This window comes from Amblyomma mixtum, chromosome 4 (assembly GCF_055824585.1).
Source record: "Amblyomma mixtum isolate Tamu chromosome 4, ASM5582458v1, whole genome shotgun sequence".
NCBI lineage: Eukaryota > Metazoa > Arthropoda > Arachnida > Ixodida > Ixodidae > Amblyomma > Amblyomma mixtum.
In genome coordinates, this window is record NC_143015.1 from 83,348,269 (window position 1) to 83,361,568 (window position 13,300).

Consider the following 13,300-nt stretch of genomic DNA (forward strand, 5'->3'; position numbering starts at 1 on the left):
GACGGGCGAGTCGGGGCGAGAGGGCGGCGCTCCAGCGCAGCTTCCTAAGGGCGATAGGGGCTTGGGTCCCGTCGTCGAGGTACAGGACGGCGCACTGCTGCGGCGTAAGTCATGGCTGGAGGCTCCAGAGGCTGCGTGGTAGACTGGATTCAGGTCTTCCGGCGAATAACTCAAAGGGCTGGCGTCACGACTTGCAGGGGTTGTCCGGTTCCTGGAAGGCTACCCAGCACCTCCACCAGATGTCACGTTGTATAGTGACGGCAGTCCAGCGGTCAGGAAGACACCAGAAAGACTTGCAAACGAAGCTCTTTATTTGGGCTGACTTGCGCCCTCAAAAGAACTGCATCACTCGGCGGCGGCGTAAGCAACAGGCGTGCTCGGCGGTCGTCGAACTACGAATGACCGCCGCTCGCGGCATCGCTCAATTTAAAGCCGGCAAGGAAACTTCGAGATAACAGGTCGAGTTCATCTAGGGTAATCTGGAAAAACCTAGATGCAGCCTTTCATGGCTGCGAACAATCGAGATTAGTCTGGTCGCTTCTCGCGCCGCGAACAAAAATGATAACAGCCCTTTCCTTCAGCCTTGAGCGTGAACGAACAAACACTACAATGATACGTGGCAATATATTCCCACGCTAACGACTTGCTCATCGCGCGAGGACCACCTGCTCGCCGCTTCTCTTCCTTACGAGGCTTGAGTTTGGCGCATGGTAGCCTGGGTTGCCTATGTGCCATAAACCCAATACAATACAATGCAGTATTCCTTACGAGGGAAGGAAGCGTCGGAATAGAAGCGTGATGTCAGCATCCACGGCTCCGATTGGTCAGGAATCTGATGCAACTGCACGGGCATTATGATGTGAGTGCCAGTGACGGCGATTGGCCGAGGTCCAGAGACATCTGACGCCATTTTTGCCTGTCTTGTCGATTTATTTTGTAGTTGGAGGAGGGAGGGGGGGGGGGTACAAATAGGGCTATTTAGCGAGAAGGAAGAGAATATGTGCCAAGTGACAGACCCCCCGCTCGAGTAGCAGCGAAGGTAGGTGGGGCGCCGCGGAAGTTTCATTGCTGGCAGTCATCCTGCATACTGTTATAAATATTTCTTGTACACATATTTTCACTTCATTCTTTTCTAAGTCTCAGCAGCCCTGCTAGCCTGACGGAACCTAATAACAAAAAAAACAATAACTGCGCTTTTCTTTCCGGCATTCTTGTCTTTTGCGCTGCTTTTCCTCATTGGGTGCCAACTAGCTCAGCAGCGCACGCTTGGAAATGCCACCATGTTCAAAGTCGTTTCCGCTCTATGCTTGTAAAAGTGAGGGCATAACAATTTATTACGATCACATATATGTTTCACTACACTGGCTTGAGAAATCACTAGCAACTTTGCGAAAGAAATGACGGTTATCTTGTTAACATTTTCTGAAACATTGAACTGTTATCCAGAATAGCAGGCCAAACATGTTGTCTGTCAGGTGTCTAATGAATGTCTACTGCAGGTCCTTTTTCCATACCCGGAAGCATCGAGGCCCTTGCCTTCGTCAGCACGCCGTTTGTGAATGCGTCGTTGGAGTTCCCGGATGTAGAGATCGCCCTGCAGTCACTCTCTTCTTCGGCGTTGGCTACCCAGCTGTATTTGAAAAATATGGGCCTCCGCGAAGATGTGAGCAACACAGTGTGATTATTGACCGCGTGATTACAGTGCACAACCGGTAGCAGTTCGGGCTTTTTCCTTTAGTGCCCCAAGTGAGAGAAAGGTTCTTCCAGTATTACATCTCAACTTCTTCCATAATCGAGGAAATGCTGAGAGAGCGAACTTTTGGCGGCTTGTTTTGTGTTCTATCTTTATCAGTAAGACATTGTTATACATCCACCAACAGGTGCAATTTGCCTACGACCAACGAATAATGTCGCTTAAATTTCTTCTTTCAGGTTGTTTTACTTTCCATTTCAGATTTCTTTTATGTGCACAGAAAGACGAACAATAAGACAAATAGATATGCGCTCCGTCCTGTCTACATTGTATTATTGTGTCGTCTTTCTGTGCGCATAAAAGAAATCTGAGTATGAACCAACTAGCCCCACAACGCATATTACTTTCCATTTCAGCCGCTGAGCGATGGCTCTGACGTCAAGGCTATGGATACCTCTCGTGATGCATCAAAAAACTGCAAATTGCTGCTTCTCTAATCGTCGCCACTCCCAAGCTTTAGAAGGCTCACTTCAGAGCTGTAATGAGTTAAAAAGACGAAACAGTGATTATGTTTAAGTTTTTAATACCTGACGTAGCCAATACTGAAGCTTAACGTAACGACCATTGTTCAGTGGTTGAAGTCGGAGTGCAACATAGAAAGAAATTCACTAATCAATTTTTATTTGTCGTAGGCCCATCCTACGTTGTGATGGATTGCAGTAATGTCTTACACGACATTGCAAAGAAGAAAACTCAGAATGAAAAATTGGGTTCCTATACCCTTTTGCCAAAAACGCCATCATTGAAAAATTATTGTTAACGAATAAGTGATTTATCTGTGTGGGTTGATATGGTGTCATACTTAAACGCCATCACTGCATAATTAAAGTCATTATAGAAGTGATTTATCTAGGAGGGTTGATAACGTGTGATACTCCAGACTTCGGCAGCGCGAAAAACGGGGACATGAAATGGCAATCCAAGCGCTGTACTCATAACTGAACTTTGTTGTAGTTTTTGGAAAATATATATAGCCACGCCAAGCAACAACAGAAGTAAACGCATAGGCACAAAACAAGAAAATGATTTCAAGATGTCTTTTGACTGCCGAGATAACGCCTAGTTGTGCAGCGTAAAATACCAAAGTATGCTAGTGAACCGCGTCCGTCTCCGGTTTACAAGGTGGCGGAGTGAAGGACAATGGCGACCCGCGTAGAATATAGCGCCCGCCCCGTCTTCTTTTCGTGGATGTTTGGTCTAGGAATGAGCGGTTGCAACGTGCGTCTGTCAACATTAATCCGCTGGATGAGTTCATGGTTTCAAATAACCTAAAGATTGGTCTGTCGGACAAAGAAAGAGGGCTATTTTGTCGTCGTATTTGAGGAGTTCTAAAAACGCATTGGCCGTATTTCGATTCAGGCTATATAAAAAAACTCCAGAATGCTATGCGATAACTTGACAAGGTAAGTTGCTGGAAGAGTTGGTTCCGATATTCCATGACTACAGCGCAGCGAACGGGACAAGAAGGACACAGTCAGAGACACAACACAGCGCTGTGTTGTGTCTCTGCCTGTGTCCTTCTTCTTGTCCCGTTCGTTGCGCTGCAGTCATGGAATGCGATAACTATGCGCATTAAAGAACCACAGGTGGTCTCAATTAATCTGGAGTCTTTCACCACGGTGTCCCTCTTAGCCTCATAGAAGTTAAAGCACCGCAATCTAGTCCAACAAGCGTTAGGAGCTGTTAAAAGAACTTTGAGCTAACGTTTAAAAATATTAACAAGGCTATGCGGTAAGGTGTGCACCTAATTGTTTAGTTGACCTTTGGCAAGCTGGCGACGGGTGATAAACATGATAGTTCAGGGTGCCTCTACACCGTTTTCTTCGGCAAAAACGCACTAAGCAGGACTACCATTTAATACAATTGTTTCAGAAAGTGGGACGTTAAAAAATGTGGTTTCGAGTCAACTGCACAAACAACCCTCGTCTTTATGACTGAACATCTACTGAAAGTACTTAATTTGGTACATTATTTCTTTCTTTTTAACCCACATGAAGAACACCTTAGAAATATGCGAATGTGTATCGAAAAGCACAATGGCGACCTTGCCTTTGCAAGAGATATGTATTTCCAAATTATAGTCCTTCATAGAACTGTGTTTATGTGTACAACATGCTTGTGGAAGGACTGATTGCTGTGTATATCCAAAAATGCAGCGTCTGTATTGGTTTAAAGGTTGTCTCCGTACTGAGGGGTATTTTCTCTATCCAGGTAGCAAGACAGGTGCTAAGAATTTGCATGGTATTGCAAATATTGCTGCCGAGTATTTTCCGCCACCGCCATTGTGGCAGTTCAGTGTAATGAGATTAACCGAAATATCATCGAGGCTACGAATGCTATGCCATAAGGTGACGAATGTATCAATTAGGCACCTGTCGTTTGAATATATCGCGAGGTTTACTTGATATATCAGGTATGAAGTTAGTAGAAACCTTGAAATTAATTTCCTGTAGAACTCTCTGGGGGACCTCCCAAAATGAGATTAAGGCAACCTTCTGTATGGCATGAAGCTGAATGTGTTGATAAGATTTTTTAGTAAAGTGTAGAAAGCGGGCTGCGAACGTGCGGATTTGATTGCTAGTGGTATATCTCTCAGTAGGCGTCCTCCTAATTTGACCATGCTTTGATAAATATGTTACAAAGGGGTGAATCTCCAACAACATGATGTAGTGATATACATTTTCGCGCAAAAAGAAAGTTTTACACTTCTCATTTATAGTAGCTATCGTGTTATCTTAACGAAGGTTACAGGCAGCATGGTAACTCATGGCCTTGGGAGGTGTTAGGATGCTCTAACGGGAATCCGAGAGACGTGGTATATTAGTCGGGAGTGTCTGCGTGCATTCGGCAGCGTAAGTTCCGCAAATATGTATGTATGTATGTATGTATGCATGTATGCATGTATGCATGTATGTATGTATGCATGTATGCATGTATGCATGTATGCATGTATGCATGTATGCATGTATGCATGTATGCATGTATGCATGTATGCATGTATGCATGTATGCATGTATGCATGTATGCATGTATGCATGTATGCATGTATGCATGTATGTGGGTGGGTGGGTGGGTGGGTACGTAGGTGGGTGGGTGGGTGGGTGGGTACGTAGGTGGGTGGGTACGTAGGTGGGTGGGTACGTAGGTGGGTGGGTACGTACGTAGGTGGGTGGGTACGTACGTAGGTGGGTGGGTACGTACGTAGGTGGGTGGGTACGTACGTAGGTGGGTGGGTACGTACGTAGGTGGGTGGGTACGCACGTACGCACGCATGCATGTATGCATGTATGTATTACAAATAACGGCTGCTAGGTTTCCCAGGATTTTAACTTAGTGATTCTCGGCCTTGCTTGTATATAGCTATATTCCTTTTTTTTTCTCCATCACAGGTTCCCGAACATTTTAGTTTTTTTCCTTAATGTGTTTGCTGTCACACCCGCCGTGGACAAGTTTAGTATGCTTGCTCCTTAAAAGGACGATTCATGACTTAACTATGCCTTAACATATTTCGATGACTACCAGGCTTTCGAGGGTACAGACGCTGATCGCTAACCTAATTAATTTTTTGTATTAAGGGCACGAAAAAAATAGCGGGCAGGCCGGAAGCCTTAAGTAAGCTAGTCAATGTTTCAACAAAAGGAATTATCTTTGCTTGGACCCAGGCGCAAGTAAATATGTTTAATGAAACGTTGGTTATGTCTCTGAGGCTTCCCTCCCTACCAATGTTCGTTTTGGACTGTAAATAATTCGACGTTTTCCGCTCGTCTATCAACACTGCGTATGAGGCGTTTTATTAACATCGCTTCGGTACTTCTTGCTTTTATGCCGGCCGCTTCTCCGAAGTATTTTACATATTCTATAAAACTTTGACTTTAACCAAGTTACACAGAGAGTATAATACTTGACGAAATATAAATAAATGCACTATAGTGCTTGCTTGCTTACTTGACTCTCACTGAAACAACGACGTTCCTTAAATGTTCTAACTTCGGAGAGCTAATGCATCACTTATAGCATTTTCAAAACAAATATTGGCTTCTAAAGCAAATGTGAAACGTAATGTTAGGTTTAACGTTAAAAATGTGCACGTAGGCTATGAGAGATACAATGACAGAGGGCTCCAGATTAATTGCGACCACGCGAGTCTGTCTGGTATGCACTGACATCGCACAGCGCACGGGGCATATTTCATTTCGCCACCAGCAAAATTTGGCGCCGGAATTCCATCCTGCTACATTGGGTTCACTATAGTCGGATACAACTTAAGTCTGCAGTGAAGCTCCGCCCACATTCACCCTCCGCGCACAGAACTCCTCCACGACCAAAAAGTAGTCTGCTGCTTAAACGCTTCTGGTTACGTAAATAAGAAGCTTATCACAAGAAAAAGGTTGTGGGCGCTCGATTTTTGATATGTGGATTGTTTCATCTAGCCAATCATTAAAAAGCTCATTTCGCTTACTGCTGCGATCGGCCAGCGGAGTAAAACAGGACGCGGCTGACCGCGGCCCAGTGTTAGCAACTGCTGTTTTTCTAAGTTCTACCGTACTATAGCCGACTTCCATAGCCACTAAGGCAACTCGCCTGTTCTTAAGGGGATTAGTACTCTCTTCGGACACTGCATGCGCACGTGTAGATGCGGCCTGGGCACTAATAAATATTTCTGCACAAGAAGGTATATCTGCAACTGTGGGCGCAATTAAAGAGTACTGGAGTATGACAAGAATTGCTTAGGATCACCTCAAGCCTGGCATGTATAGTGACCGCATAACTTAATTTTTGAAGGTGTACGCCTCCTCGTTTTTCGATCCAGTGAGTCTGTGTGTATTTTCTTTCATTACAAGCATGGACATATTAAGGGAGATAAAATCCGCTTATTTAGTTGCGTACCGACCTATTATGACACGAGTAAGGAAAAAAATAGAATTGAGACCAGCAAAGCCGTGTTCAGTCATTATACGGACTCGTGTGGACCCGCCAGAAGGTATAGAAACTTTCACTGTGCAATTTGCCTCTCATACTGCTAAAATAGAAAAAATATATGACTTGCTCTTGACTTGATAATAGTGCCTCAAGAGGATTTTTTTTTACTTTCGATTTCGGGTCAGGCGGCGTTGTGCATTCATACTTGTACACATTAACGGTGCGTGTCAGTTTATTTCCTGGTCAGTGAAAGAATTACCGTGGAATAAGCTGACACTCACCCTTTTCGTCAAGAATGAATTAATAATTTGACCCGTATTTGTTTTATGCTGGCAACAGGTCTACAACCAATACTACTTGCCTAAACGTGGACGACCGGGCTTTTCTCTGGCGCCGGTGATGAACAGACCAATGTCACGAGGATACATCAAGCTTAGTTCCACGGATCCTCTACAGCATCCAATTATTGATCCCAAGTACCTGTCTCATCCCCATGACCTTGCTGCGGCTGTTGAAGGTAAGTCGCTTCTGAATTTTCGCGGGAAGAGACGAGAAAAATCTCACTTGTCCAGAATTTTAGGACCATTTTGTCAAACGCCAACACCAGAGACGTAAAGTCTTTGTCAAAAGTAACCAGGCTGCATGGTTTGCATCTAGCTTGTATAGTGGAGCCCTTGCGACTTTCATAAATATCAAAAGTTGTTGGAGGGTAATAAGACCTCCCGTCTTTACCTTTAACGACCATTTGAGCTTCAGGGAAACTGTAAGGGCTCCACTGTACGAGGTAGAAGCAAACCATGAAGCCTGGTCACTTTTGACAAAGACTGTACTAGCGAAAACGTATATCGGTTTTACGTACGGAAACTGCGAGTGCACAACAGGCGTACGTAAACATTGTATACGTCTCCACTAATACGTCTTTGGGGTGCTAAATCCCCCTAATATGAATTTTCCCCGACGTACATGCCAGAGCAATCAGCTGCTTGGCGCCTCTTAGCAAAGGATGCAAAATCAACAAAGATAAACTCCTCTAGTACTTCAGAGAGCAGTTCTTTCATGAAACTGAAATTGTTAGCAGTGACTGATATTTGCTCGTTGATGGGTTATTTGAAGATACTGCGTGCTCTTTTGGCTAAAGACGCAGACAGGGTAGCTACAAGGCAATAGATTAAAGCAACAGTGTGAAGCAACATGGCCAGGCAGCTCCTCGAATAAATCGTTGCAATGCAATGCGTGCAAGGAATCGTATGTTATTCCTGAATCCGGCAGAGTGAGGAAAGAGAAATTTGACGGAAAACAAGGTTGTAAGAAACAATACGTTCAATTGGTTAGTGCATCGTGTCGTTTGTCCAGTAGTACAGGTCACTTTGATTGGCGCTCATTGACCTTGGTGTCGTTCTTTCGTTCGGTCAGGGGCCAAGATAGCTTTACGTCTCATAAGGAGCTCGGCCATGAAGGCCGTAGGAGCGGAGCTGTGGGACATACCTCTGAGTGCGTGCAAGTCCGCGGGCGCCTTATGGAGCGACGCCTATTTGGGTTGTCTTGTGCGCCACATGGCGTACACTACGTGGCACGCGTGCTGCACGTGTCCTATGGGCAACGACAGTCGAGCTGTCTTGGACCACAGGCTCAGGTGGGTGTTTCCCTTCACATGACCTCTGTATTGTGTCATGATTTTAAGGCGAAAGCCTTTAATGGCTCATGCTCGCGGTCGCGTCCGTCCGTGCGCTGGAATCGTGCCAACAGTGGCCTAACCTCCACGCAGCGGCGCAACCTCCTCCCCTCCTTAGCAACCGGCGCGCCGGTGGAGGGCGCAGCTGTGCATAGCAACCGTGACGTCACACAGTAGCGGTAGAACGTAAAGTCTAGTAGAACGAGCGCGCGCGCGTCGGCGGTGGCAGCTGCACCGCCGCCCCTCCGCCAGACGTCTCGTTGCAGTCGAGTGAGTGAGACGCATGGCTCCGAAGCGACCCAGTGATTCCGCGACAAGCGGTTCGGGGAAGCGGTCATGGACGCCGGATACCCCCAATACCAAACGCCAGAAGAACAAGGAGCGAATGCGCGTGCCATGACTGAACATGTCACCAGATGCTAACCAAGGCTTTCGCCAAGCACATTTTAGAATTTCCAAAGTGTCTTCGGTAATTTTTGAGTACATTTGGGAGTAAGTAACGATTTTCTTCCACAATTAAAGTGACACTGAAGCTGGAATTGCTGTAAAAATTCATTCCAACACTGTCGAAGCAGTGGTCGCAGCCATAGCACTTGACATTCGAAATTCTCGCGCAAAGAGTACATCAATAATCTCTTATTTCCAAGACGCTTCGCTTTCTACCAGAGCAGGGTTAATATTCCCCATGCGAGGCATCTAATCACCAAGAATCCGGGGCACCTCATGCAAGTCCCCCTGATCGCTACCCCACGCATGTCGACCCCCACGGCAACCAGGAAGCTCACAAGCTACCCTGAACCAGCACAAACCTGGTCTTGCAGGCCGACGCGAGTGCAAGCCAAGTAGGCTGCGCAGACTGGCTGTCTGTTTTCACCCCTGCACCTAAATGATACTAGGATATACTACAGTGCTACTGCATCAGATACCCTTCCTCTCCTCCTCTACTTATTCTCCTCCCTATCAGCACGCCGGCAGTGGTGGTGGTGACAACTCGCCAGTCACAGGCACGTGCTACTTTCCTTTTCTTTTTCCTTCAACCTCTTTCTACAGGAGGCTCAAGCTTCCAACGCCGCAGAGACGCTAACGCGAGAGGACGCTGCGATGTGACGTCAGCTCGAAACTAACAAATTTCTACATCTTAGCCTCGTACACAAATACTTTCCCCAACAATATCGCAACACCTGTCCCTACTTCATTGCCTACCCATATCTTTTATCAAATCACCTTGGGAACTCCACAACACTCCGCCAAAACCTCCCATTCACTAACCTCACCCGCGCTCAATGGGAAGCCGCGTTGACCGGATCCGAAGAGTGGCACAGGCTGCTGGTGGGCTGGACTGAGGGCCCTACGCTTCAGCAGTGGTCCAGTTACCTTTTTAACAAAGTAAAATTACTATCTCTACCTCCTCCTCCTCCTCTTTCTATCGCTCTTCCGGCTGTATTGGTGTTTTTAAAGCATAGTTTTCAGGCGCCGGTTCCTGCACTCCGCGGCGTAGTCGTTGGCGTTGTCGGCATAACCGGTCGTCCCAGTCGCAAAGCGAAAGTCAACCTGAAAGATTGCTTCCATGAGAAGATCCCGGAGGGTGGCTAGCAGCGCAAAACTCAACCTGCAGCAGTGACAGGTGGCATGTGAGGAGCTGCGCTCAAATTACAGGACTCGACTACCATGATCGCCTGGCATTTTTTCTCACGTAAACGGGCGTTTGTTGTACCATAACATCGAACCCTCACTCGAGTGAAAAGCCGGGGACCCCCGGTGTTGTGTAGCACTGTTCTCATCAGGTACGTCACAAGAGCGGAGAAATGACTGCTTCTCATTGGTTCACTCGCTACACCACCAGGGTCCCGCTATCGCACCCGATAGCCACAAAACTAGTTCGATCGTCAGAGAGAATGCCCCCCAGTTCGGTATCGGCTCCTTAGCTGACGTCTTCAACCGATGAATCAACAAACGATTTTTACAAGTACCATATTCGCAGCAATTAATGCAGCTTTACTGCAATTCAAGTATTCACTTTACAATGTCTCTTACTGTGGCGTTATTATCCCCTATAAAAGGGGATATATTAACAAAGTAAAATCAGTCCTGAAGAAGATCGATCTTCCGATCGAAACGTCGAGTCGAATAAATGTTTCCTTTAACGAAGCGTATACTTTGCTATGTATATATATATATATTGTTACGACCAGGGGGTGTATCAAGACCACGACGGGCGACCGAGAACCAGCTGGGTCCACTTTCCGAGCACGAGACACACATACACCTCGTCCTCCTCATCTTCTGCGTAGTCAGCGATGCCGACCAAATAGAATAGGCATCGCCTCGTCATGGGTGTCACATTTCCCCCTACGCAGCCGAAGCCCGCTGGGCGAGTTAAAAAGCACCGCGCGAACGGTAGGGCTTCAGCCGGGCAATATGAGTCACTTCAGTTCGTGCAGAACGACGGCCGCTTGTAGTGAGACGCGCTATGCGGTAATTGAGCTCGCTAATTTGCTCAATATAACATAGGGTCCATCGTAGTGGCACAGCACCTTCTGGGACAATCCGCGCTTCCGGACAGGCCGCCACTACAAGACTAAATCACCAGGGCTGTAAGTGACGTGACGGTGGTGGGCATCGTAGCGCGCTTTAGATCGATCTTGGGAGTAGAGATGTGAAGGCCTGCAAAAAACACTGCAATTTCGGAAAAAAACGGTATTTTCCGTTTTTTTCAAAGAAGAAAAAATGGAAAAAAACATCGAAAATTTCACTATGCAATTTCAAGGTTTTATGATTGCTTGCTATCAGTTCAGGTTTTTGTTTTTGCTTTGAAAATCATGAGAGCGTGCATCGTTGAACGATAGGAGAGCAGTCGCCATCGCCGGTGCCAGGTAGTGGTTTCAAAAAGATCGTGCTGCGAGTACGCTGGTTGAAGGCCAGGTAACATATAAGATCGAGGCTTGACTTAAAAACACACTGATACTTGAACTTACGGCTGAAGTAGACCAAAATGGCTGCAAATTCTACAGCGCACACACGGCATACGTAACATAGGCTGCCGTGCACGTACGCGGTTGTAGCCAAGTACAAACCTAGCTTCCTGGGTAGGAAGGCTACACAGTAACACCTGAAACTCTGGTAACACTAAGCTAGATCAAGCGTGATGGACACGCACTGCCATCTAACGAAATGTAGGCGCAACCAAGCTGAACCATTGACTACTACAGCCTATATCGTATACAGTGGACAGGGCTGCAGAGTGCTGCCATCTGTGAGAATATATATATATTGTAAGGAAGAGAGTTGGAGTTCGATGCCCCAGCAGCTAGCGCCGACGAAGGCGAGGAAGAAGATAGGCGAAGCCGACGAAGTTCGGGTTTTGCGCTTGCGAACGCTGGCCTGCTGAGCGGCACCGCTGGGACAAGGACTGTGCCCGTCCACGCTAACTGTGCGAGTTTCCAAATTACAATATATATATATATATATATATATATATATATATATATATATATATATATATATATATATGACAGAAGCCAACAGCCACAGAAACCAAGGGGCAAAGGGGATTTTTTTTTAAATTAATTTATTTATTTCGTGGTGTTGATCAATTTAGAATACTACTTAATATGTCATCGCTTAAAGCTAATTGATTAGAAAAGCAGAAGAAAAAACAACCACATGCCGCCGGTGGGATCCGAACCCACGACCTCCGAATTACGCGTCCGGTGCTCTACCTCTGAGCTACGGCGACGGCTGTCAAACCTTCTGCTTTCGGGGGTATTTATGTTTACTAGTAACCTAACCTTGAGAGTGTTCATCAGCGCCACCCACGTTCATAAGCGGCGGACGTAGAACGTCCTGATTTACCGCAGGTGTGACGTAGAACGTCATCGAACGCAGAGGGTGGAAGCTGTGTGAGAACCCTCTTATGCTTCCTATGGCATCAAGGCTGCCAGAATCGAGGCCCTCGCTAAGCAATTAAGCAAACAAGGAAGGGGAATGAGGGGCTCGTTTGTAAATATGACAGAAGCCAACAGCCACAGAAACCAAGGGGCAAAGGGGATTTTTTTTTTAATTAATTTATTTATTTTGTGGTGTTGATCAATTTAGAATATTACTTAATATGTCATCGCTTAAAGCTAATTGATTAGAAAAGCAGAAGAAAAAACAACCATATATATATCTATATCTAAGATATATCTAAGATATATATATCTTTCTATATATATATATATATATAGAAAGTATACGCTTCGTTAAAGGAAACATTTATTCGACTCGACGTTTCGGTCGGAAGACCGATCTTCTTCAAGATCTTCACTCCTGAAGAAGATCGACTTCCGATCGAAACGTATATATATGTATATGTATATATATATATATATATATATATATATATAGCGAAGTATACGCTTCGTTAAAGGAAACATATTTATTCAACTCGACGTTTCGATCGGAAGACCGACCTTCTTCAGGAGTGATTTTACATTGTGAAGGCATCCCCTTTTATAGGGGCGGGCACAGAACAGGAAAGTGGGAAACACAAAGCACATAGCAGAAAAATACACATAAAAAATTATTAGAGGCAGTGCGACCCACACACACATACACCAAAAAAAAAAGAGAGTGCGAGGAACAGGTACTCAGAAAATACAACGTCCAGATGCGGCCTCTGCTTTGTTAAGCACCACAGGCTTGCTTATTGACAGTCGTGTCCAGCTGGGAGGTGCTCGACAGGTGCGTGGCCGTGCAACAACATTCGCAGAAAAATGCGAAAACTTGTTCCTTCTCCTGGCCGCGAGAGCAAAAAAATAAAATATGACCCTCCAACAGAGTGTGTGTATATATATATATATATATATATATATATATATATATATATATATATATATATATATATATATATATATATATATATATATATATACAGACACACATCGGAATAAGAACAAGAAATAATAATAATTCGA